Below are 25,021 nucleotides of genomic sequence, written 5' to 3' on the forward strand. Positions count from 1 at the left end.
CATATTAGCACGAGGAGAACGTTTTTTGAAGCATCTACATCTTAACTCTGAAAAATCTCAAATTGAATGGAGGAGCAGCCACAGATTCTCAGCTGTTGCTGCCGATAGTTATTTTTCCTTTGACAGTCGGTTCTCGCACTTTCTACTGGTCAAAATGTACAGACCATTTAAATGTCTTGCTCGATAGGTATTAGCGCACACGAGTGAATATTGAGATTTGTTGTTTTTTGCGCGCAAGCGACGATGTTGTAGTACACATCCTGCGTGCCAGATTACATATTTGCAGTTATATCGTTACCTGCAACTAAGAAACCGCTGAAGAAATGAATACGCAATTTGCTGAAAAAATATGCCAGTGTGTTAGTTCATTAACACGTACGCAATTACCAACTCAAAATTGCGTGTTCATACATACGAGTCAGAGAAGTGCCGGCTCCTGCACTCAGAAGCAAGCTTTCGGTGACAACCTACGTTGCTGAAAGCACGACATATCGATCGTCGCCGGTCCTTGTACAGGCACCACACACGCAAATAAATGGTTGATTTAGGCTCAGGGATGTCTAAACTCTACTTGTTACACTGTAGAATTGTGCCTACTTAAAGTAAAAAGAGCCGGCAGCATGTACACCGACGCACCCGGCACGATAGGCCTCGCTGGGACGGGGCACCGGGTAAGGCTGCTCTCGAAGCAGCTGAGTTGCGATGCTTGACGTTTTTGCATTTGAGCTTTGCAACAATTCTAACTCTTACCTGAACTGTACCTGAAGTAACTGGAAGGTCAATCAATGACATAAATGCATTTACGGAGTGGCGGCTCCGAGCGACAGCCGTTTTTCTGGCCTCCACTGGCAGTATACAGCTAGCATGCCAGTATACAGATAAATACAGTTATATCAATACCAATAATTGAAAAAACACCAACAGAAATATGAATGCAATTCCCTAAAAACGTATGCCAGGGAGTGAGTTCACGAAGGCGTACCAAATTAACAACCGAAAATTGCCTGTTGTTACATATCAGTCAGAGGAGTACCGGCTAAGTGCGGCCGGCAGCTTTCGGTGACAGCCTGCGTAGCTGAAAGTGCGACGTTCGATCGTCAGCGCTCCTTGTGCGAACATCTACACAAGAAAAAATAGTCGATTTAGGTTCATGGATGTCTAAACTATACTTTACAGTTATTCTCACACTATAAAGTTGTGTGTACACGAAGCAACAAGCGCCAGTAACATATTGACCCGTGTCTACATGTAAACAAAAACGACGATGGGGGGATTCAGCGGACACTAGAAGTTGGCCTCTGGCTTGATTCGAAAATGAAGAGGACAATCTTGCGGCTCAGCTGTTCAGAACACGCTGCCTTTGCTGTCTCAAGGCGTACCTGTGCCTTGTTCGCGTTGTACCGCGACACTGGTGGAGGTGCTGAATCGCGACCCTGCCTGAAGCTCCACACTCCCGCTGGGAGCCTTGCATCCAGTGCAAAGGCATTGTCACCGATTGTACTCCTGTGCATCGTTTCAGTCGACGGTTGCGAGGCCTCGCACCAGAGCTGACTCTCTCAGCCAGAGCCTCCCAGGCACCGCTCACCTCGACCAATGGCCAACGCAAGCCCCCAACAGATGCCCCAAGGCAGCTTTTCGATGCACCCATCTCAGGTGACCATCTATTAACGACTCATTCCTGATCGCTTTAGTGGCGGCGCTCATGAAGACGCTGATGACGGACTTGACCACTACGAGCATGTCGATAAGATAAATCAGTGGCCGGAACAGGAAAAGCTTCATCGAGCCTATTTTTACCTTGATGATGGTGCTCATACTTGGTATGAGAATAGAGAAGCCAATCTATCAACTTGGCCCGACTTTCGACAGCAGTTCGTCGATACCTTCGCCAATGTCAATCGACGCGACCGTGCACAGCTGTAATTGGAGCTACGGCTTCAAAAACCTAATAAAACCATTGCAATGTTTGCCGAAGACATGACTCATCTATTTCGTCCAGCTAACCCGCACGTGACGGAAGATACTAAGTAGAGTTACCTCATGCGCGGTGTCAAGGAACAGCTTTTTGCTGGCCTACTGCACAACCCTCTAAGTGCCGTGGTTCACTTTATTAAGGAAACTACGGCTATCGAGCGGGCCCTTCATCAACCCTGCAGGCAATATGACCGCATGTCGAGCAGTGTCCAAAGTAATACTGTAGCGCCCTCGTTCAGGCGGCGCGCAAACCGGAGAGCACGCGATGGCGTCAGAAGAAAATAAAGGAGGCGCTAGGCCGTGGCACGTGAAGCCACGGCTCACGTTCCGGGCTGGCATCGGTTATCGTTCAGGCGTGTCTTTCTTTCGCTCCTGTGGCATAAGCCTACAAGTGGTGACCTCGGACGAAGACAATGACTGACTCGAATGCACCCTCAACCGAACAAGCCTCACGTCCGCAGGACGTCTCGGCCGTGCAACTGCGTCTCCCATCTTTCTGGCCACAGGACCCGCAAGTTTGGTTTCATCAGGTCGAAGCGCAATTCTCCCTGTACCGCATCGCCTCGGAAACGACACGCTACTACCACGTAGCCTCCGTCCTTCCTCCTGACGTTGCCAGCGAGCTCTCCGACGTCCTCTCCAACCCCTCGGACACTACGCCATATCAGCACCTTAAAACCAAGGTGCTGGAACGATTCATGCCTTCGGAACGCGTCCGCCTACAGCAGCTCCTTGCAGAGGGGGACCTTGGCGACAGGCGCCCCTCCCAACTACTGCGCCGAATGCGACAGCTTCTTGGGAAACACGACGTCTCTGCCCACTCAGCGTTGCTTCGCGAGCTCTTCCTCCAACGCCTTTCTCAGCCGATCCGCCTCGTCCTCGCGGCGGCCGGCGACGTCAATTTCGACCGCCTGGCGGAGCTCGCCGATCAGGTTCATGAAGCGACCTCCCCATCTGTCAACGCTGTCTTACCACCAGCAGACGCGGCGATTTCGCGCCTTGAGGCCCGCATCCACGAACTCGCTGCCTCCATTGCCGCACTCCGGAGCCCCCTGAAGGAGACTCATTCGCCTCGTTCCGGTCGTCGAGCTCTTCCACGCACACGAGATGCTCGGAGTCCCAGCCCTTCACCCCTCTGCTGGTACCACCGGCGTTTCCGACACCGAGCCACGAAGTGCACACCCCCATGTTCGTGGCAGGGAAACGCCTGCCGGGATCACTGACGGCGGTGTGTGATCTCCCTTCTCGTCCCAGCCGCCTTTTCATGGTCACGGACCAGCTATCGGGCGCCAGGTTCCTTATAGATACGGGCGCGGAAAGTAGCGCTGTGCCCCCGACTAAGGCTGATCGTTCAAAGACACAGGGGCAAGTGCTTCGTGCTGCCAACGCCTCGTCTATAGCAACGTATGGACTCCGATCTCTCACCCTCGACTTCGGCCTTCGCTGCATTTTCCGGTGGGTTTTCGTCATCGCAGACGTGGTTCAACTGATCATCGGCTCGGACTTCCTCTCATACTTCGATTTGGACGTCAGTGTGCGGCGGCGCCACCTCATAGATGGTAAGACTCGTCTCTTCATCTCGGGAGTCCTGTCCGACATCGCTCCAATGGCCATCCGCATGCTGATACCTTCCTCACCATTCGAAAAAATCTTGGCGAGTTTCCCGGAGTTAACTAAACCGTGCAACCTTACTCAGCCGCCTAAACATACGGTGACACACCACATCGTCACCCGGGGTCCACCGGCAGCCGCTCGACCACGCCGCCTGTTCGGAGACCGCCTAGCTATTGCTAAACAGGAGTTTGACCACATGCTGCAGCTCGGCATTATCCGCCCGTCGTCAAGCGCTAGGGCTTCCCCGCTGCATTTGGCGCCAAAGCGTGATCCTGGTGACTGGCGTCCTTGTGGGAACTATCGAGCGTTGAACGCCAAGACTGTCCACGACAACTATCCTCTACCTCACATCCAGGACTTTACATCGCGCCTCGACGGCTGCACAATTTTCAGCAAAGTGGACCTTGTCAAGGCATACCACCAGATTCCTATCGAGCCCGCCGACATACCTAAGACCGCCATCACGACGCCCTTTGGGTTGTTTGAATACGTGCGGATGCCTTTTGGACTCCGCAATTCGGCTCAAACTTTCCAGCGGTTCATTTCTGAGGTCACACGGGGCCTTCCTACTGTGTTTGCGTACCTTGACGATGTCCTCATCGCCAGCCGCACACCTGAAGATCATGAGCACCATCTACGCGCTCTGTTCCAACGTCTTCAGCAGTACGGCCTCGTTGTGAACGCCTCTAAGTGTACTTTCGGCGCATCTGAGCTCGAGTTCTTGGGCCATCACATATCATCCAAAGGAATACGCCCTCTCCGGTCCCACATTAAAGCAATTCAGGATTATCCTCAGCCTACAACACTGCGCCAATTACGCCAATTCCTGGGGCTTGTGAATTTTTCCAGGCGCTTCATAGCACACTGTGCCAAACTGCTACGACCGCTCACCGACCTCCTTCGGTCGACCGCCGGCCCATCCTCCGCCATTCCTTGGTCGTCAGAGGCCCAGGCCGCCTTTGCTGCTGCTAAGCAAGCGGTCGCTAACGCCGTGCTTCTCACTCATCCACGCAGCAACGCCTCTACTCGGTTGATGGTGGACGCATCCAGCGTGGCCGTCGGAGCCGTCTTACAGCAGTGCATTAACTCCGAGTGGAGACCCCTGTCGTTTTACTCTCGGAAGCTACTTCCTGCTGAGACCCGCTACAGCGTCTTTGGCCGGGAATTACTAGCCATCTACGCTCCAATACAGCACTTTCGGTATTTCCTGGAAGGATGCTCGTTTTACGTGCTGACTGACCATAAGCCACTGGCGTATGTTTTTCGCACTAACTCATCCAAGTACGTGCCCCGTGAACTCCGCCATCTGGCTTATATATCGGAGTTCACGACTGACATCTGCCACATGAAAGGAGCTGACAACACCGCCGCAGATTCCCTTTCTCGTAAGCCGCGGTTGACTCTCCACCACCAACTATCGACTGGGCCTCATTCTCCTCGGCACAGCAGGATGATAGAGAGCTTGCCACTTTTCGGGAGAACCCCCGTTCTCTCCGACTACGCCTGGTGCCTCATCCATTATCATCTGAGCGCTTGTGGTGCGATGTCTCAGCTGACCTTCCCCGCCCTTTCGTTCCCACTTCATTACGACGCACCGTTTTCCACTCCTTACAGGACATCTGTCACCCTGGCATTCGGGCTACTCAGCGTCTTCTCACCCAGCGCTATGTCTGGCCCGGAAGCAACGGTGATGTGCGCGCTTGGACGCGCATGTGCATGCCCTGCCATATGACAAAGGTCTCCCGTCATACTAAGACGCCGCCCCAACCTTTCCTTCCACCCAGCCGTCGTTTCGATCATGTTCATCTAGACAATGTGGGCCCTCTACCAGTGTCTCAGGGGTACCGTTGTATTTTGACCATGGTCGATCGCTTCACACGCTGGCCAGAGGCTGTTCCAATTCAAGATATCACAGCTGAGACAGTTGCCCGCGTTTTCATTTCTACGTGGGTATCCCGTTTTGGCTATCCTGGCACCGTGACAACAGACCGCGGACGTCAGTTTGAGTCCTCGCTGTTTACTTGCCTTAATCGCATCCTCGGAGCCAGACATTGCCGTACCACGGCTTATCATCCCTGCTCCAACGGCATGGTGGAACGCCTTCACCAATAACTGAACACCGCCTTGACTACCCGCCTCAATATAGCCACCTGGGTTGATGCCTTGCCACTGGTGCTCTTAGGTTTACGAGCTGTCATCCGGGCAGACCTGCAGTGCTCAACAGCAGAGCTGGTGTATGGCACTTCTCTACGGCTTCCGGGAGACTTCTTCACGTCAACGAAGCTACCAGACCAGCCACAGGAATTCCTACAACGCCTCCTCGACTGCGTTCAAGACCTCCAGCCCACTCCACCCAGACCTTCCGAACACAAGACCATATTCGTCCACCCTGATCTGGCCACTGCAACACATGTTTTCGTGCGCCACGACGCGGTCAGACCACCTTTGACACCAACCTACGACAGACCATTCCGCGTCCTTCACCGCACCCCCAAAACTGCCACTCTACTTCAGAACGGCCGTGAAGAGACAGTCAGCTTGGACCGACTCAAGCCGGCGTACCTGGAGACCGCCCTAGAAAGCCTCTCATCTACGACTGATCTTCCGTTGGAATACCACAAACGGCATGTCACATTCCGACTTCCAGTCTACACAGGGGGCCCTGTAGCGCCCTCGTTCGGGCGGCGCGCAAACCGGAGAGCGCGCGATGGCGACAGAAGAAAATAAAGAAGGCGCTAGGCCATGGCACGTGAAGCCACGGCTCACGTTCCGGGCTGGCATCGGTTATCGTTCAGGCGTGTCTTTCTTTCGCTCCTGTGGCATAAGCCTACAATACTATTGCTATGACGTCTGAGAGACAAAGCTTTGAGATACTTGATTAGGAAGATAGCTTGCGAAGAACTGCAGAACTTCCGGACTCCGGTTGCTGAAACTCCCATTGCTTCAGTCGTTAAAGTTGTGCGCGACGAAATCCGCCAGGCGTTCTCTACGGCTGGTCTTGATGCTGAGCACCGACCAATACGCTACGCTGCCGCTCTCCGACGTCGACCACCGGCTATACGGCAACGCCGTACCGCCAGACACCAATGACCCTTTGGTCAACGCCGCAAGAGCCGACACTACAGAAACCACCCATGCCACAGCCATACAACCAGCCATCCAAAGCGACGCCATGGGCATTGACGCCAGGGGAGACGCTCAGACGTCCACCGACACGAAGAACACATGCATGGTGCACAGTTGACCAGCGTCCACTTTGCTTTCACTGCGGAGGTGCAGGCCATATTGCCCGTCATTGCTGGCATCAACGCGATTCATTCCGTCCTGTTCGACCTTTGTTTGATGGTCGACGTGCCAACGACGAATACACTCCACGCCGCGACGACACCTTCTACGGCGCCCGTTCTTACTTTGAGGACGGCCGTACCACTGCAGAGGAAGCAATGCCTACTAACCCACCTGGTCTGGGACGCCGATCCCGCTCTCCGTCTCCCACGCGTTCTCCTTTGTCGCACCGCCGCACCTATGCGGACCTTAATAAAAGAAGGTCACCTAGCCTCTGCCGAGGAAATTGAGGGCGGCGACCACCGGGGGCAAGGTTGCAGGCCTTGAATATCACAAAAAAAGCCCCCACTGCATGGCGTCGTACAGCCGATAAGCCGTGAAAGCGATGAAATTGTGACTGCTGACCTAAGTATTCTTCTTGACGGCCAGCAAGTGACAGCTTTAGTGGTCACTGGTGCCGACTTCTCTATTATCAGTCTGCGCCTCGCCGACAGCCTCAGAAAAGTGAAGACACCGTGGACGGGCCTTTATATAAGAACGGCCGGAGGGCAGTTATTGATGAACTCTGGAAGATGTCAAGCAAGAATTGACATCCGAGGTTTTCCTTTCACTGCGTCGTTCGTCGTTATCGCCACATGCTGCAGAGATCTAATCCTTGGCATGAATTTTCACGAGAATATGGCGCCGTCATCGACATCCCAAAGAGTTTGATTACTTTCAGCAGCAGTACGGGCTTACCCGATTCTCCAGAGGTGCGAGCAAACCAACTGCGTCTTACTGATGACGACGTGGTCTTCCCTTCTAGGTCATGTACGCTTGAATCTGTGGCCTCCACTGTCCAGTTTGACACTGAAAGAGTTCCAGACCAATAAGCTCACTTCCGTTCACTCACGGTATTTCTATCACACGAGGTATCGTCAGAGTTGCTGCTGGATGCACGGACCTACTGCTGACCAATTTTAGCGCTGAGCGCCGGCACCTTCCAAATGGCATGGCTGTTGCTTACTTCGACGATGTCATAGATGCCGAAGGCTGCTTGGCGGTAGTCTACGAGGCGCTAAAACGTGATTCAGCGCCTGTTCTAGACCTTAGCATTACTTTACCGGAAGACAATCGACGCAGACTCCTTGAGCTATTGACCAAATACCAAGACTGCTTTTCGACAACATCATGAGTTGGCGGCATGCCTCTAACCAAGCATCAGATATTTACCGAGGAAATGGTGAGACCTATTCATCAGAACCCTTATCGCGTGGCTCGAAAAGAACGCGAAGTGATAGAACGGCAGGTAAACAGAATGCTTGAATACAGAGTCATTCAGCCTTCATAGAGCCCCTGGGTGTCGCCTCTGGTCCTCGTTAGGAAAAAGAACGGAAGCCTGCGCTTCTGTGTAGATTACCGGAAGCTAAACCAGGTGACCAAGAAAGACGTATATCCACTACCGCGTATAGATGACTCTCTCGACAAAGTACGACATGCTCGATACTTCTCTGCAATGGACTTGCGCAGTGGATATTGGCAAATCGAGGTCGACCCGAGAGACCGCGACAAGACCGCTTTTGTGACGCCAGATGGTTTATATGAATTTAAGGTCTTGCCATTCGGTTTGTGTTCAGCGCCTGCTACCTTTCAAAGACTCATGGATACCGTGGTTTCCGGGTTGAAGTGGAAAACCTGCTTAGTATATCTAGACGATGTCATAGTGTTCTCCGCAAAGTTTTACGAGCACCTTGAAATTATTGAAGTGGTCTTACGAGCCATACGGTCCGCGGGTTTGATGCTGAAGCCTGAGAAGTGCCACTTTTGCCACGAAGAGCTGCAATTTCTTGGTCACGTCATCAGTCATGCATGTGTTCGTCCCGATCCTGAGAAAATCAGAGCCGTTGCACAGTTCCCTGTGCCAACCGATAAAAAGGCTGTCAGACGCTTTCTTGGCCTCTGTGCATATTATCGACAATTTATCGTGGACTTCGCACCCATAACATCACCATTAACTCGCCTCACTAGAGAAGACGTCACTTTTGAGTGGAAGAACGAAGAGGAAGCTGCTTTAACAATCTTCGCCAGCGACTACAAACACCTCCAGTCTTTGCCCACTTTGACGAGACAGCCCCTAGGATGCTCCGTACCGATGCTAGCAATGTCGGTCTGGGAGCTGCGCTTGTGTAGCAACAAGAGGGTGCAGAAAGGGTAATCGCTTACGCAAGCAGAACGTTAACACGTGCTGAGGATAAATAATCTACGACCGAGAAGGAATGTCTCGCCGTTGTGTGGGTGGTTACAAAATTTCGCTCGTATTTGTATGGCCACTCCTTTAAAGTAATTAGCGACCACCACTCACTGTGTTGGTTAACAAACCCTAAAGACCCTACAGGACGATTAGCGCGTTGGAGTCTCTGGCTGCGAGAGTTCGATATGGTAGTCAAACATAAGTCAGGCAAGCGTCATATGGATGCTGACTGTCTGTCCCATTCACCCATTGAGTCAGCAACCCTACCCGAGGTTGAAGAAACGGCCTTTCTCGGTGTCCTCGACACGACCACAATTGCGCAGCAACAACGGGACGACGCTGAATTGCTTGGCTTAATTAACCACTTGGATGGCAGATCTCAGAAGGCACAGAGAGTTTTCGCAAGAGTGCTGTCATCGTTTTGTTTACGGGACGATGTACTCTACAAAAAAAACTTTTCGTCGACGAGATCCGCCTATCTGCTCGTCATCCCAGCAGCCCTTCACACCGAACTACTCAAATCATGCTACAACGAGGTGACCTCTGTCCATTTGGAATACACGAGGACGTTGGCCAGAATACAGCAAAGGTATTACTGGCCGAGACTAACCACAGCCGTGAAGCACCATGTTCGTACCTGTCTCGACTGCCAGCGCCGCAAGTCACCGCCGAATAAACCAGCTGGCCTTCTGCAACCCGTGCAAGTTCCAACAGCTCCATTCTATCAGATTGGCATGGACATTTTGGGCCCACTACCTACTTCTACTGCAGGGAACCGCTGGGTTATCGTCGCGACAGATTATGTGACAAGTTATGCCGAGACAAAGGCTATCCAGAGAAGTACAGCAGCGGAGGTGGCAAGATTTTTTGTCGAAAATATTGTACTGAGGCATGGTGCACCAAGCGTCGTAATCCCAGACATAGGAACCGCATTTACGGCAGCTCTTTTGGATCAAGTCCTCATGCTGAGTAGAACAACCCATCGTAACACCACCGCTTACCACCCACAAACGAATAGGCTGACAGAGCGTCTAAACAAAACCATTGAAGACTTGCTTTCGATTTACGTAGACGTTGAGCACGAAAATTGGGATGCAATCTTGCAATACATAACGTTTGCGTACAACACGGCCAAACGAGAAACGACCCACATGACCCCATTCAGCCTCGTTCATGGGCTAAAATTACGAACTATGTTAGATGCGATGCTACCGCACTAAGGTGACGACATCGACTCAGACGCGACACGTTTATGGAACGCGCGGAAGAAGCTAGGACTTGCATGTTTACGAATCCGCCAGCACCAAGAGTACGATGCAGATCCTTACATTGCTCACCCCAGAACAGTCGTCTATCAAACTGGCGACAAAGTCTGGGTTTGGACACCCGTACAGAAACGAGGTCTTTTCGAAAAGCTCTTAAGAAGATACTTTGCGCCATACCGAGTGCTAACAACTGAGTGACGTCACTTACGAAGTTGTTCCCGACCGTTCGTGTAGTACGAAGCGTCGCCAGCACCATCCTGAACTCGTTCACGTAGTGCGCATGAAGCCTTACGTCAGTGAGCGATTGCGTGAAACTTTTCTTTTGAAAAAACTGCATTATTGACTTCGTATCAGGTCGATGCTCTTTCAGAGGAAGGCAAATGACCCGTGTTTACATGTAAACGAAAACAACAATGGGGGGATTTGGCGGACACTAGGTAGTGGGCCTCAGGCTTGATTCGAAAACGAAGAGGAGAATCTTGCGGCTCAGCTGTTCAACACGCTGCTTTCGCTGTCTCAAGGCTTACCTGTGCTTTGTTCGCGTTGTACCGCGACAATATATAGCAACGTGGCCGGCACGGCACACTCTAAGGCAAAATTACCCGAAAAAGGAGTAACAGAGCCCAGTAGGCGCGTGCGATGAACGGATAGACCGTTGAGAAGCAACCACAGAGGGAAGCGCGCCACGCGAAACCACTTAGTCTTCAAACACGCTCCAAGGGAATGAACCGCCCGGAGATGGCAGGCAGCGCGAAAAGCGTTGCCAAGGTGACCAGCCCTCCTTCTCCTCCTCTACTGGCTCAGTCTTTTCTCGTATTTCGCCGGCGATGGTTCGCGTTGCGTCGTGCTCGGAGTGCTCGAGCAAGGCCGCCTGGATTTGACGGTCTAAGAATTACAACGTGGTGCTTGTGTGTACGCTTGGATGAGCATGGGCTGCTGCTTTGGCGTTTTGCTGCACCCATGAAGTCTGGAGCAGGTCTCGACACGTCACCACGCCGAGCTGTATATCTCTGGCTTCAAGATAGTCACGACCTACACATGACAGCAACAGTTGGGAAGGCCAATGTGGCGGCCGAGAATACAACAGGCCTATCAGATATATACTTCAGTCTGCCTCAGGGCAGAAAACAGCGGTGGATTCCAAGTCAAGTAGGTCACCATTTTATATACTACTCTATTTGTCGCGTGTGCGATACGGATCCGGCTTGCCGGCAACGGGTTCGGTCGTGTTGTATGTCGCACACACGAAACGCATCGCGAAGGTCAGCTTCGGCGCATGCAGTTCGCCTGTGCTTTGCGACAACCTGGAAATTGGCCGCCATTGCCGTCGGCCTCCCGTACGCTCGCTCATCGAGTGTTCGCCTGTTCTCGCTGCCACGATGAGCACCGGGCTGACTATATTGGGCTGAAACCTCGTCGATGTGTTGAAAGTCGTCGAAAACACGTTGTGGGTTCTCGTAAAGAGCTTGGTTGTAGTATGTCGCATGCTGTAAATGCACCAGCACGGGCTGGCGGGGCTTTCGCTAGCATCGGAACTCACTGAAATTGGTCGCCATTACAGTTGGCTTTCCCGTCAGTCGGTCGCAAGCAGCTCGGCGCCGTCCGTTGGCTGCGGCGGCTGACTCGCGTTTGTGCGCTGCACTCACTAGAGCTTGTGGAAAAGGGTCGCATTACCATCGATTTCTTCGGCGCTGTTCGTGGCGGCGGCCAAGCGTACGCTCGCTCTCCTGTTCGAAGTTCGCTGGCGGCAGACACTCCGCATGCAGCGCCGTGTTTGGTCTCGTGTTCGCTTGTTCGAGCTGAACGACGTCGCTCGCTTAGGAATCGCCAGCTTGTTAGCGGCATGGTGGTTCGCAGAGTTGTGGCTTCTGCCACCGCTCCTAAGCTGTTGCGCTATGGGAATCGAAATGAGTCTTTGACGATGTGTGACATCATGGTGAAATTATTAGCATGTCATATCTTAAGTACGTTTTCATCTCACCTTGCACGTATTTCTCATATGCATTTGTATTCATCCTCTATGAAATGTGACTCACTATTTTACATACTTATTGTGCAGCCGTGGGCACACACCGTTGAAGACTGTGTGCGCTGGCGTCTGTGATGCCTGTCATCCATCTCTTTCGTCAGAGCAGCTTCACAAAGACTGCGAGAGATGTGAAGGTAAAGTTATTTGTGTGGCATATTTTAACGCTTGTTTTATAGTAACGTGCACGTACTTGTCATATGCGTGCATCTTTATCTGCTGTCACGTGTGTTTAACTATTTTTACTATATTATTGTATGTGCAGCCGTGGGAACACAACAGGCAGAAGGCTGTATGCGCTGGCGTCTGCTATGCCTGTGATCTATTGCTTCCGTCGGAGGAGCTTCACAAGGAGTGAACAAGATGTGAAAACGAGACTGGACTTGCACACTTCACCTTGTGCAGTTCACCACTTAGAAGAATGAAGAAACTTCATGTGTATGTAGAAAAGTAAAAGATTTCGATGTCTCACTTTTGTCTTTCGTTGTTGCCCTGACTGCGAAAGCAGTAACACATAGGTGACTAACTAGTGTCGCACGTGTTCTTTTCTGCGCACTTTGTTGCTCACTGCGCAGAAAAACAGGCGGAAAAAGTATTGGGCCTGGCGGAAAATAAACAAAAACAATGTTTGAACTGGGGACAAAAAGTTCATCCGATTGGAGTATTTGAATGGATAAACCGTTCGTCCGGCAAAGGGCAACTGTGAGGACTAACGGTTTACCGGTAAGGTGTAAATGTGGGGATTAAAAGTTGCTTCATAAGGTGCAAATGTGAGGACTAAATGTTAGTTCTCTGAACTGAATTGTGGGACTAACGGTTACTCAATAAGGTGTAAATGTGAGGACTAATTGTTAGTCCATTGAGGTCGTCTGTGGGGACTAACTGTTAGACCCGTAACGTTAGCCCTTAAAGAAATAATGGTTGTGGCAGCCCCATTAGTTCCCAAAAGGACGTACCACACACCCTTTTAACACCCTTTTGCCTTAGAGTGCAGGTTTAATGCTCGCAGGGCTGGGCACTGGGTAAGACCGCTCTCGACGCGGTGAGTTGGCATGGTTGAAGATTCTGCATTTGAGCTTCGGAACATTTCTAACTCTTATCTGAAGTAACTATAAGGATAAGCATGGCCAGACATACATTTATGCAGTGTGGGGGAATTGAACGACAGCTCTTTTCTCGCCTCCACTGAGAAACTTTGCGAAGTGACCGAGAGAACTCATTTACTTTTCGTCAATTTTGCGGAAAAACAATTTCCTCTTTCTGTAAGGAGTGGCGTGCAGCTTCAGGCTTACAAACACTGCAACTAGGAATCGTTACAGCAGTACACGGATGATGCGAATATGGCCGGTATAAGCGGGGGCATATGCGAAAAAGGCGTAATGTAATTGCTGCTATATGTACGTGCGCCACGAAAATTCGGTATGCTCGGTATTTGTAAGGGTAGCATCCTTCCGTGCCGTCGAATTAAGCGTTTTATATTCCACAACACCAAAACATACCATGGCACATGCTACAATAACGTGTACACTGCGCTGGTAGAAACAGTGCGTGCTCCAGTATTCACCAGCGCTTGCCAGTGAAAATTCCAATGTTTCCAGTGCTTCAAAGTGTGCACCATCATCACAGCAGTTGAGCCAGCGCGCCTAGCAGTGCGACACAGCTTTGAACCGGTTTTGAAAAGAGGAAAAAGGAAGAAAAACGCTGTCCCGTTACTGCCTCTCTCAATCGAGGGAACCTCCACAGTTATGCGCAGGGAAGGGAGGAATGGGAATTAAAGAGACAGAAGAGAAGTGGTAAGAGAAGGGTAGTGAAAAGCACTCGCGCCGCATCACATAGCGTGCGTCCGAAACCACTGCGATTATCCGCAACCATCAGGGAGAGCCGCCGGGAAGCCCGGAGAAATAATCACCGAATAAAAAGATGATGAGCCGAAGAGGCGCATGAAATGGCACAAAAAAACTCGCGTGAGCACAGAGCGCAAGCATGAGAGAAAAAAAAAACACAGAATGGTTTCAGTTCAATGAGAAGAAAAAAATAAAAAATTCACTTGAACTCACTGATGGAAACACTTGCGTGGGCATGTAGCACAAGCACGAGAGGAAAAAAAGTTCCAGTTCAACGAGAAGGCAAAAAAAAATCCAGTTGAACTCACAGACTAATGTCCTGTTGGCCTCGGTGAATTATTCCAGCAGGTGAACAGAACACTGGCAAGGGCACATAGCCTAAACACGAGAAGGAAAGAGAAAAAAAAGAAAAAAAAGGTTCAGTTCAGCCAAAAAAAACGAGATAGAAAAAAGAAAGAAGAAAAAAGAAAATAAGGGGAAATTAGAAAGAATGTTTGGCTGAACACACATATGAGAGTCCCGATGAACTCGATGTGGTAATCCAGTCGCCTCATTTTAACCGGAACGATCGCTTCATGCGCAGCAATAGCCGCAACACACAGACCACGAACCGGTGAATCAGGTGGCAGGAAAACTATCACAGCGCGGAGAGCAGTAACAAGTGCATTGATCACCACGTCCTTGGGGTATGCCTCGGTGGTGGGGCTATTCAGAGGAGGGGACGACTGGGCACTCGCGCTTGCTGTAGGCGCACTGGTAGGAGGGCGAGTAGGGGATGCCAACGCCGATCAACGACCGGAGGTGACAGCGTCCCGAAAGGAGCGGCCCTGGACGAGTGCCGCGCTGTCTCGCTTGTCGATTTTGTTGACAGTGGTCCTGGCCTTTTCCAGCGCTTGGCGGCGCATCACGGGGCCATCCGAAGAGGCGATGATGATGGCGACCTTGCGCTGAATTTGCCAGGAAGGGCAGCGCGGCACATTAGCCGGATGTGTGCTACTGCAGTTACTGCAGCGAGGGCACTCCGCAGGACTTGGTGCTTTCGCGTGGCTGCCGTCGCAGTGGAGGCAGCGTTGGTCCCGCGAACAGGTCGCGGTGGCGTGGCCGAAACGGCCGGAGCGGGTGCGCTGAAGAGGCCATGGCAGTCGAGGGCGGACCGGCCTCTGAAGCTTGAAGAGGGCCACAACCGGCGGGACCCTGGTGCCATGAAATGTGAGTGTGAGGCACCTGCCTCGTCGGGCGCAAGAGATGACCAGGACGGCTGCTTCGAGGTTGGCCGCGATGTCGCCAAAGTCAAGGATTGCGTTGACGCCGTAGATGGTGCCCACGCAGCTGTTTTCAACGAAGTGCTTCCCCCTGACGTGGGTGTCACAGATCCGGGTGACTTGGAGCAGGAGTGTGGGATCCGCGACATCCACAGCGACGACGTTGCGCCGAAAATCGACGCGTACGCGCCGAGTGGCCGAGAAGCCGGAGAGGAAAGCCCCGATGGCTTCGCGGGTCGTGGCGAAGAAGTTGGACTTCTTGCCAACTCGGCGGTAGAGGATGGTGCCGCAGTGCTCTACCACTGCTGCAGGATGGGCCGGGGCTGTGTCACGGGCTCAGATTCGGGGTCGGCGTCCAGTTGAGGTTTTCCCCATTGCGCCCAGCGAAGTGCCAGTGATTACAAGCGTGCACCAGTGTCTCCAGCGTGTACCAGTGCCAAAAACGTACTGCACTCACGCTGTTTTTGTAATAGGGTACGTGCGCCTATTCGTGCATCCGTTCATGTGTCCGTCCATGCGACCGTTTTTCCGTTCCTCCATCAATTCATGTGTCCATCTCTCTCTGTCCATCTGTCCATCTAGTAAACACTTCAAGTACCGCCATCTGGCTCCGTCCGTTCACCCGTCCGTGCGTGTGTCTATCTGCCTATGCGTCTGCTTGTCTCTCTGTCCGTTCATGCCACCATCCGTTCATCTATTGAACATTTCACGTACCGCCATCTCGCTCCATCCGTTCGTTCATCCGTCTGTGTGTCTATCTGCCTGTGCGTCTGCTTGTGCGCCTACCCATATGTGCGTCCATCCGTCCATCTAGTGAACACTTCAAGTACTGTAATCTCACCTTTTTATCATATATTCATCATATTCAAGTCCTGCCCTCGATCAGACAATCCAAGGGGTAAACGAGAGTCATCATCGTCATCATCATCCACAGCTCGACTACGTCCACTGCTGGGCAACGGCCTGTCCCTTGTTTCGCCAGTTAAGTCGTTCCTGTGCTTGCAGCTGCCAATTTATACCCACAAACTTCCTTATCTCTTCTGCCCACCTAACCTACTGTCTCCCCCTAACTCTCTTGCCTTCTCTGGGAATCCAGTTAGTTACCCTTAATGACCAGCTGTTGTCCTGTCCACGCGCTACATTCCCGGCCCATGTTCATTTCCTATTTTCGATTTCAACTATAATATACTTAATTCCCGTTTGTTTTCTAATCCACTGTGCTCTTTTGTTGTCTCTTAAGGTTACACCTACCATTTTTCTTTCCATTGCTCACTGCGTCGTCCTCGATTTAAGCTGAACGCTCCTTGTAAGTCTCCAAATTTCTGCTCCATAGCTAAGTGCCAGCAAGACACAGCTGTTATATACCTTCCTCTTAAGAAATAGTGGCAATCTACCTGTCAGAATTTGAGAGTGCTTGCCAAATGCGCTGCAACCCATTTTTATTCTTCTAGTTTCTTCAATCTCGTGGTTCGGCTCTGCGATAATTACCTGCCCTAAGTAAACATAGCCTTTTACAACATGAAGTGGACTATTACCTATCTCAAACCACTGCTCTCTTCCGAGGTTGTTGCACATTACTTTCGCTTTCTGCAGATTATTTTAAGACCCACCTTTCTGCTCTCATTGTCTAGCTTCATATACATGAGTTGCAATTTGTTCTCTGAGTTACTCAGCAATGCAATGGCATTGGCAAAGCGCAGGTTACTAAGGTACTTTCCATTAACACTTATTCCTAACTGTTCCCATTCTAGGCCTCTGAAAACCTCCTGTAAGTGCGCGGTAAATAGCACTGGGGAGATTGTATCACCCTGCCTTACACCCTTTTTGTTTGGTAGTCTGCTGCTTTCTTTATGAAGCACTATTGTAGCAGTTGATCCCCTGTAGATTTCTTCCAGAATGTTTATATATACTTCATCTACGCCCTGATTCCACAGTGTCTGCATGACGGCTGATATTTCTACTGAATCAACTGCCTTCTCGTAATCTATGAAGGCTATGTATAGTGGTTGGTTATATTCTGAGCATTTCTCTATTACCTGATTGATAGTATGAATGTGGTCAATTCTTGAGTAGCCTGTTTGAAATCTTGCTTGTTTCTTTGGATGACTGAATTCTAATGTTTCCTTTACTCTGTTAGCAATTACCTCTGTAAATAGCTTGCATAACACAAAGAGCAAGCGGATTAAACTTAAATTCTCATTAAACTTCTCAAAAAAATTAAACTTCTAAAAAAAACTACCGGAGCTGGGTTTTCTTTTTCGGAGAATGAGGCATCCATAGTTATGAAGATTTTTTTTGTACATTTGTCAGCTACGAATGCCTCTGCAGAAGCTAGTTTATATATAGTAATGCGATTTTTGCATGATTTTGATATATATCGTGAAAAACGGTTATAAATTTCTGTCGTTCATTGCCAATCCAAGAAACTTCTCTCGGTTGAACGTGTAATGGTCCAACAAGTGCTTCTACGAACCTCAGCCATGCTCTATGAAATCGATGTCAATATGATACATAAAAAACAACTCATACTGATGTCTACATGAAAATAATTTTTATTTTTACAGAATTCCTATAGCTATTAAAGAATAAATGCACAGTTAGTATCCTAAATTTGCACAAAGAAGAGGACTACCTCACTTCAAAGTAGAGGAGCTTTTTTATGTGAATTTCGGTAATCCAAGGAATACATTTGGGCCTCCTTTCCATAATTTATAGGCCAGTGCTTAGCCATACTATAAAAAAAAGCGAGATAACTGTTCCCTCAAGAACTCGATCCTCGTCTCTAGGACTGTATATTTCAAGAATGACACTTCAGTAAACAATAAAACTCCCTGAATAGTTAAAAAGCTTCCTAAACTGCTTTACCAAATAACAACAGGTATCATAAAATATTTAATGCTCCAATAATAGTTTATGTTCTGCTCTGTCGTAAGCTTTTTAGTGAGGAGATTATTGTTGCTCTTTCTTTTTTCTTGCTTTTTTTGCTTTCGCTGGTAGGGGCTACCGTGTGCGGAGCACGCGGACTCGACAGTTTCCACAGACTGACACAGGCGCGCTTTATCACAGGTTTGATCACGACATAGTCTTAGGTGCTGTTGCATGGTTACTTTCAATGACTGTTAGGCTAACCTCTGAACCAAACTCGATTCATATCAGCTTTGATTATGAGCGAAAATGGCCGTTCGACACTGAGGTCATCGTGCGGCGTGAAAGCAAGCCTGACAGAGTAAGTTCAAGCCACAGCCGTTTCGACGGCGTAAAGCTGGAGGTGGCAGCGTCATTTTAACAAGAGCTAACTGAAAACAAAAACCACATATCTTACACTTCGTTTTCGTACTCTCAATTTGAGCGTTCTCAAAATGTTTCAGCTTTACTTTAACGTAACACAAGGAGCAAACGAACATATACCTTAAAGAGACCGACCACTGACTTTCTTCGCCCCGCCGCGGTGGTGTAGTGGCTAAAGTACTCGGCTGCAGACGCGCAGGTCGTGGGTTCATATCCCCGCTGCGGCGGCTGCATTTCCGATGGAGGCGGAAATGTCTTAGGCCCATGTGCTCAGATTTAGGTGGACGTTCAAAACCCCCAGGTGCTCAGAATTTCCGGAGCCCTCCACTACGGCGTCTCTCATAATCATATGGTAGTATTGAGACGTTAAACCCCACAAATCAATCAATCAACTGACTTTTTTCGATCAAGTTTTTTTCGCGCGACGGAAAGCTCACCCTATGTAGGGATCGTAGCTGCAGCAGTTAATCCCAAGAGCTTGTGGTCGTTTTATAAGCAGTATTTTTCGATCTGAAATGCTCTGAACATGGTGGTGCCTTTTCATCCGGCAACGCTGAGAATTGGTAGCGATGCCGGTAGCCTTTCTGTGGGCTTATGCATGCTGTCGTTGTTCTTACTTCGCGAAGTTTCCTGAAACTACTCATAGCCACGTTTGTTATGCGCTTTACAACTATTTTTGAAAATAAAAAGTTGTTGCAATGAGACGGTGTGGCTCTATAGAGCTTCCCTGCGTTTGTAACGCGTTGCCAAGCCAAGTAATCGAAAACGCAACTGCGCATAATATATCATGCAAAGGTAGCGCCACTACAATGCGTACTACTAACGCAAGCTTACATGTATAGTACTTTTATAAAATATTATCTGTCGCTAAAAAGAATCACACTATATTTCAGTACTAATCAATAAATTGTTGACGGTGTACACCAACGCATGGTCACGTGACAGGGCATTCATTATAGTTTATGTGTTTGCCACCAGAGATGCCACAGGTCGATTGCGGCGATTTTCAATGAAGAAATAACAATAAAAATCTACTTCTCACGAGAAAAACACGGTTGGTTTGATTCCCTATAAAGGACAACCTTTTCATCCGTACACTAATCTCATTCCATGCTCTGGGCAGGAGCCTTTAAGTAGCGCACTCAAAGAATTGGTTATTCTACAACCGCAAAGTCCTGTTCGTACCCAAGCATAATGCTTCATGCTCAATCAACACAAAACTCTGAAAGCAGCATTGACCTCTATGTTGCGGGTTCGAATCTCGGCTGCGGCGGCTGCATTTTCGATGGAGGCGGAAATGTTTTAGGCCCGTGGGATAAGATTTGGGTGCATGTTGAAGAACCCCAGGTGGTCGAAATTTCCGGAGCCCTCCACTACGGCGTCTCTCATAAACATATGGTGATTTTGGGACGTTAAACCCCACATATCAATCAATCAAGCATTCGTCTCTATTTTCTCCATTAATACGGCGGCGCAAAAACTAAAAACAAAGAAACAAAAAACAAATACGCTTCTTTTGATACAGCAAGGGTGCGTCTATGACGGCCAGACATTTCGTGGGGAATGCTGTGAGCTGTCTGGCATGGGATGTCTAGAAAAACTGTCCATTTATTGCCAGTCGTCGGCGTCGAGATAACGCCGACACACTGCACTCTTATCTGCGTACTGAAGTGAAGCGGCAGTCACAGGGTTTGTGTACCATATTTTATTATATTTTATTCAATGTTATGTCACTGCATACGTCATGTCGGGACTTTTAAATTTTTTAGGGTCAATACATCTCTGGTGTCATTCACGCGAACTAAACCACTGGTGCCCAGAAAAGCTGCATATGTTATGCAAGAAAATTTATTATTCGTAAGTGCAAGAAATTTTATTATTCGTAAGCAGTAGCTATAACTCACCTCCATTTTCCCTTCATTATAATGGCTTTATGGTCGGTGAGGTGGTGGATTGGTGATAGGGTGTAGTGGGATGTTTGCAAAAACGAAGTAGTGGACAGTTCGCAAAAGTGGAACTATGGTTGGTCACGTACAAAGAGGAGACGGACTCAGTGCGACAGTCTATGGTTCTTTAGCACGCACCTGCATACGAGGACGTGAACATCTTGCATTTTATATTGGCTACTTCTCTGCAGTATTTGCTTTGTGATCAGTGAATGCGTGGATCTGTGATGGGGCGCAGTGGGAAGTTTGAAAAGGACGAAATAGTGGACAGTTTGCAAAGGGGGAACTATTGGTGGTCACGTACATACAAGGCATGGACAGACCCACACCTTTAGAAACGTACCCCTGAAAAAAAAACGTAAAAGAGAACCAGATCTCGTACGGGGACGAAACCTCAAAACTTAAAAAGAGGGTTTATCTTAAATGGAGGACGACGTAGCGAGCCATAGAAGTTAGAAAATGACAGGTGTAACTACAATGGTCATAAAGAAAGCAGACTGGGTCACAGAACATACGAGTATTAGGAAAACCTTAGCCGAAATGAGAAGAATGAAAGGACATGAACAGGACGTGCAGTGTGTGGGCAAGATAACCGAAGGGTATTAAGCGTAATATACTATTCCACCGGATTTCAAGAGGAGGTACACGAACGAGACATGGCAGAAGATTAGGTGGGCAGATAAGGCTAAGCTTGTGGGGTTCCGTGACCACAGAAAGCGAAAACACAATGGCAGGGGCATGTGGCCTACAGTAGGCGCAGTCGTGAGAATGACGACGATGATAACTGCCACATTTGGTAAACATATCACAATATTTGTTAAGGGGAAAGCCTCAAACGCCTCATGAAACGCACATTTTGACCATTCGGAATCCTGTGGCGTCAGGGATGAATGATTAAAAAAACAAAATCATCGTCACGTAATGGCGTCACCAGGTGATGTCACGATTACGCCACAGATCACGAAAATTGGTGATGTCAATAAGACAGCATCATGACGTCACGTTGTTTGAGCTCGCTTGAAAATGTCAACAAGTAGCATCGCAGCTTGGCCACAGGCAGTCCAATTGCGGAGGCAATGTAAAACCACGTGAGCTACACCAATCCTGGAGACAGCGCGAAGCCACTTTAGGGATAAAAAGCTTTCAGAGGGTGGTGGGACAAGGTCAATATATCGACTAAGGGGAAAAACAGATGGTTTCGCCGTTCAGTCGTCTTGAGTGAATGCATAAGCGACCATTTTAGCTTCGTGTTGCAAAGATTAGACAGCTAACTTTTGAAGAATCACTCAAGGCACTGCTCGACTGTGAAGATTTTCGTACTGCGTGGCATGAGTTGCATTTGAGGGTGGATTCGCATAGCCCGGTTTACCTACGCCACAATCAAAAAAGATCAACGCTTGCGGTGATGCAGTTCTTTCCGTTAAAGTACTGCATTCTGGCAGGGAAGTCTGAGAAGAGCCTTGAAATAAGTCGAGGAAATTCGTGTTGCAATGCTACAGGGTTTTTGGTTCCTTCGTTCTTTCAGTGCAACTTTGGCTGTCAGAGCTCCCGTATAACCTTGTCAGATAATTAAAATGCACCGAAAAGTTTATTACGCATACGAAGGTTAAACATCCGCTATTTTGTCTGATAACAGGGGTGGTTTACTGGTATCTGGAAATCAGTTAAGAGTGCATGCGTACGGTAAATCAGCACGAAATATCAGCACTGCCGACAAAAGTCTGGCGCCTCTGGCGCCCTTAGTCCTAGGCACCTTACTAAGCCGTAGGTGGTGGTAGAAAACATCTTTATTTCAGTAGGGTAACCCGAGTGCTGCTGAACTAAAGGTTTGCATGGCCAGAACCAATTCCGCGGTGCTCATGAAAAGTGACCACTACCCGAGAACGCTTCAACAAAGAACATTGAGCATTCAAGCTAGAGCTAGCCGCTAAGGTACGCAGGATGACAGCATTCAAAGCCCGACAGATACGCTTTTCATGCACTTTATATTGCACAAAGGGACGCACATAAAATCGGATGCACCTCCGCCTGTGAGGCGCATGCAGTTACTACTGTTAGGTGCGATACGCATAACACACGTGCTGTTGTCTGGGCTATGTGCAGCGCGATCAATGGTGAAAGTTTAAGGGCCATATGCCGCAATAATAATCACCCAGTGTCACGTCTGGCATGTAAAAAAGCAGCTCTTTTATTCTCCTACTTGGTTCGAATATTTCTATCCGAGAAACAAATAAAAGAACACTCTATCTCGTCTTCGCGAGGTTGAATAATCCATGGCTTTACATCGACTAGGCGAGACTTTAGAGGCAGCAGAGAACAGCCAATAACGTATTGCTTCTCGCAGACGCATATTCTATAGTAGGGACACAGCTTAAAAAGAACGGCGCCGAGTGAAAGCAGAACTGAGAGTGAGACAACAAATCAGTGATTTGCTTCTGTTAGTGCTCTGTTCTTTCTGTTTTTTATCTTGAACTTTCTTTATGTCAGCAATGACTGCGCTGACTTTCGCTCCTCAGTAAAAGTGGGACAAGGGTACCAAGTGTTTCAGAAAAAAATAGAGCTCTTAGCGTCAACAATTTTACGCATTCATCTTGCAAATGCATAATTAACTTCCGCCGGCTGTAATTAGCGCTGGATCTTAACATTCGTGTTTCCACTTGAATTGCCTGTGACCATCTTGCTTACTTTATCTCGTGAATTCCATAATATATTGTGTTTTAACATGTCCTTACCTCCACAAGGACCAAAGTGAAATTCACCCGAAGCGGACATAGTGAGGTGGTAGCAGAACGAAGACATGCTGTAAAATAAAGTCACTTAGACGTCATGAGATATTTTCTTTACCAGCCCAACATAACGCGTGATGAGCGAAATCCTGATAATGTCACAGTATAAAAAAAGAACTCAGCCACTGCATGCGAAATCAGCATAAGACAGGAAGTTCACCTAACACTCTGCGATTTTAAGTGGCGCAATGTGCTTATTCTTGCACATGTTCAAGGACCCCGTGAGTGAGGTGGCCACATCAAACAAATGTCGCTGTTTACAATCAGCAGCACCGGAGCAGCAAAATGAGGAAAGTAAAGCTTTCGACGAGCAATCTTCAACAAATCAGGGCGAGGAAATCACCCAAGTGATAAGATGAGCACAGGGGCCCCTGAAAAGTGCTTCCATGAGCCATCTCTTTCAATACAAATCACATCGGGTTTCGTGTAGCGTGACACACAACGAACTGGACCGATTGTCTTGCTGCAGGCTATAGGCAGCCTTAAAGGAGTACTGACACCTTTTTTCGAAAGCGAGTTTGTTCTGCCATAAAAATCTCCTGTATAAAGAGATCGCTCTAAGGAAGTGCGAATCTCAGCAAATGCGGATATGTAATTGTATTTTGATGTTAAAGTGAACATTTTTTCGTGATCCTATTCACATCAGCTCTAGCTTGATGTCAGGCTACAGTGTTGATTTCAGTGACTTCGCGCATCGGTCTGGGAAGTTCGGATGACGTCAGGCACCAAAAAACAACAAATGCCAGCTTGGCTGCGCGTCGCCTTCTTGGTCTTCTGCTCGCTGCTTGCAGTCGCTATCATCCAGCGAACCTGTGAGGCGAGGGAGCGGAATCTAGAGTATTGTGCGTCCTCGTGAGTACAGAATATAAATTGCTCAGAGCGCAAGGGAGTGACTTGATCTGAATTAGTCGCCATGACACCGATATTTTGCCCTTTGAAGACTTGCGCTAGTGAAATGAGAGATAGGTGCTAGTTCCACTGATTCCCGTCTGATCCGGCGCTGAGACAAGCATGGGTCGACTTCCTGCACCGTGGCCGAGGCGGAGACTGGATGCCGACCAAGCGAAGTTTGCTCTGTTCACTCCACTTCACTGCAGACGCGTACACGTACAGCATGCACTTGATGACCAATTTCGGATTGTGAACAAAGAATATGCGCCTCGATGTCATCCCGTCCCAACGTGTCAACCTGTCGCAACAACGCGTTACGATGCTTTGACAGGCTGTCCTCAAAGGGACTGCAGGGGCAACAACTTGAAGCGTGTTGGCGATCCCGAGGTGCGTGCTCCCACGGAGGTCCCTGGCACAACTACGTGGTGCGATGCGGAACGGCACAACACGGAGGCCTCCAGCCACAAACGTTTCCGAAGTGATCCCGGGGTTCGTATTGATTACTGGTCACCATGTACGTGGCGCGTGTACTTGTGTTCACCTGTCTCGATGGTACACGTGTGGCGCGCAGCATACGACAGCTGAGCCAAGGGCGCCCGGGGATACGTCA

This window comes from Rhipicephalus microplus, chromosome 2 (genome assembly GCF_043290135.1).
Source record: "Rhipicephalus microplus isolate Deutch F79 chromosome 2, USDA_Rmic, whole genome shotgun sequence".
In the NCBI taxonomy this organism is placed as follows: domain Eukaryota; kingdom Metazoa; phylum Arthropoda; class Arachnida; order Ixodida; family Ixodidae; genus Rhipicephalus; species Rhipicephalus microplus.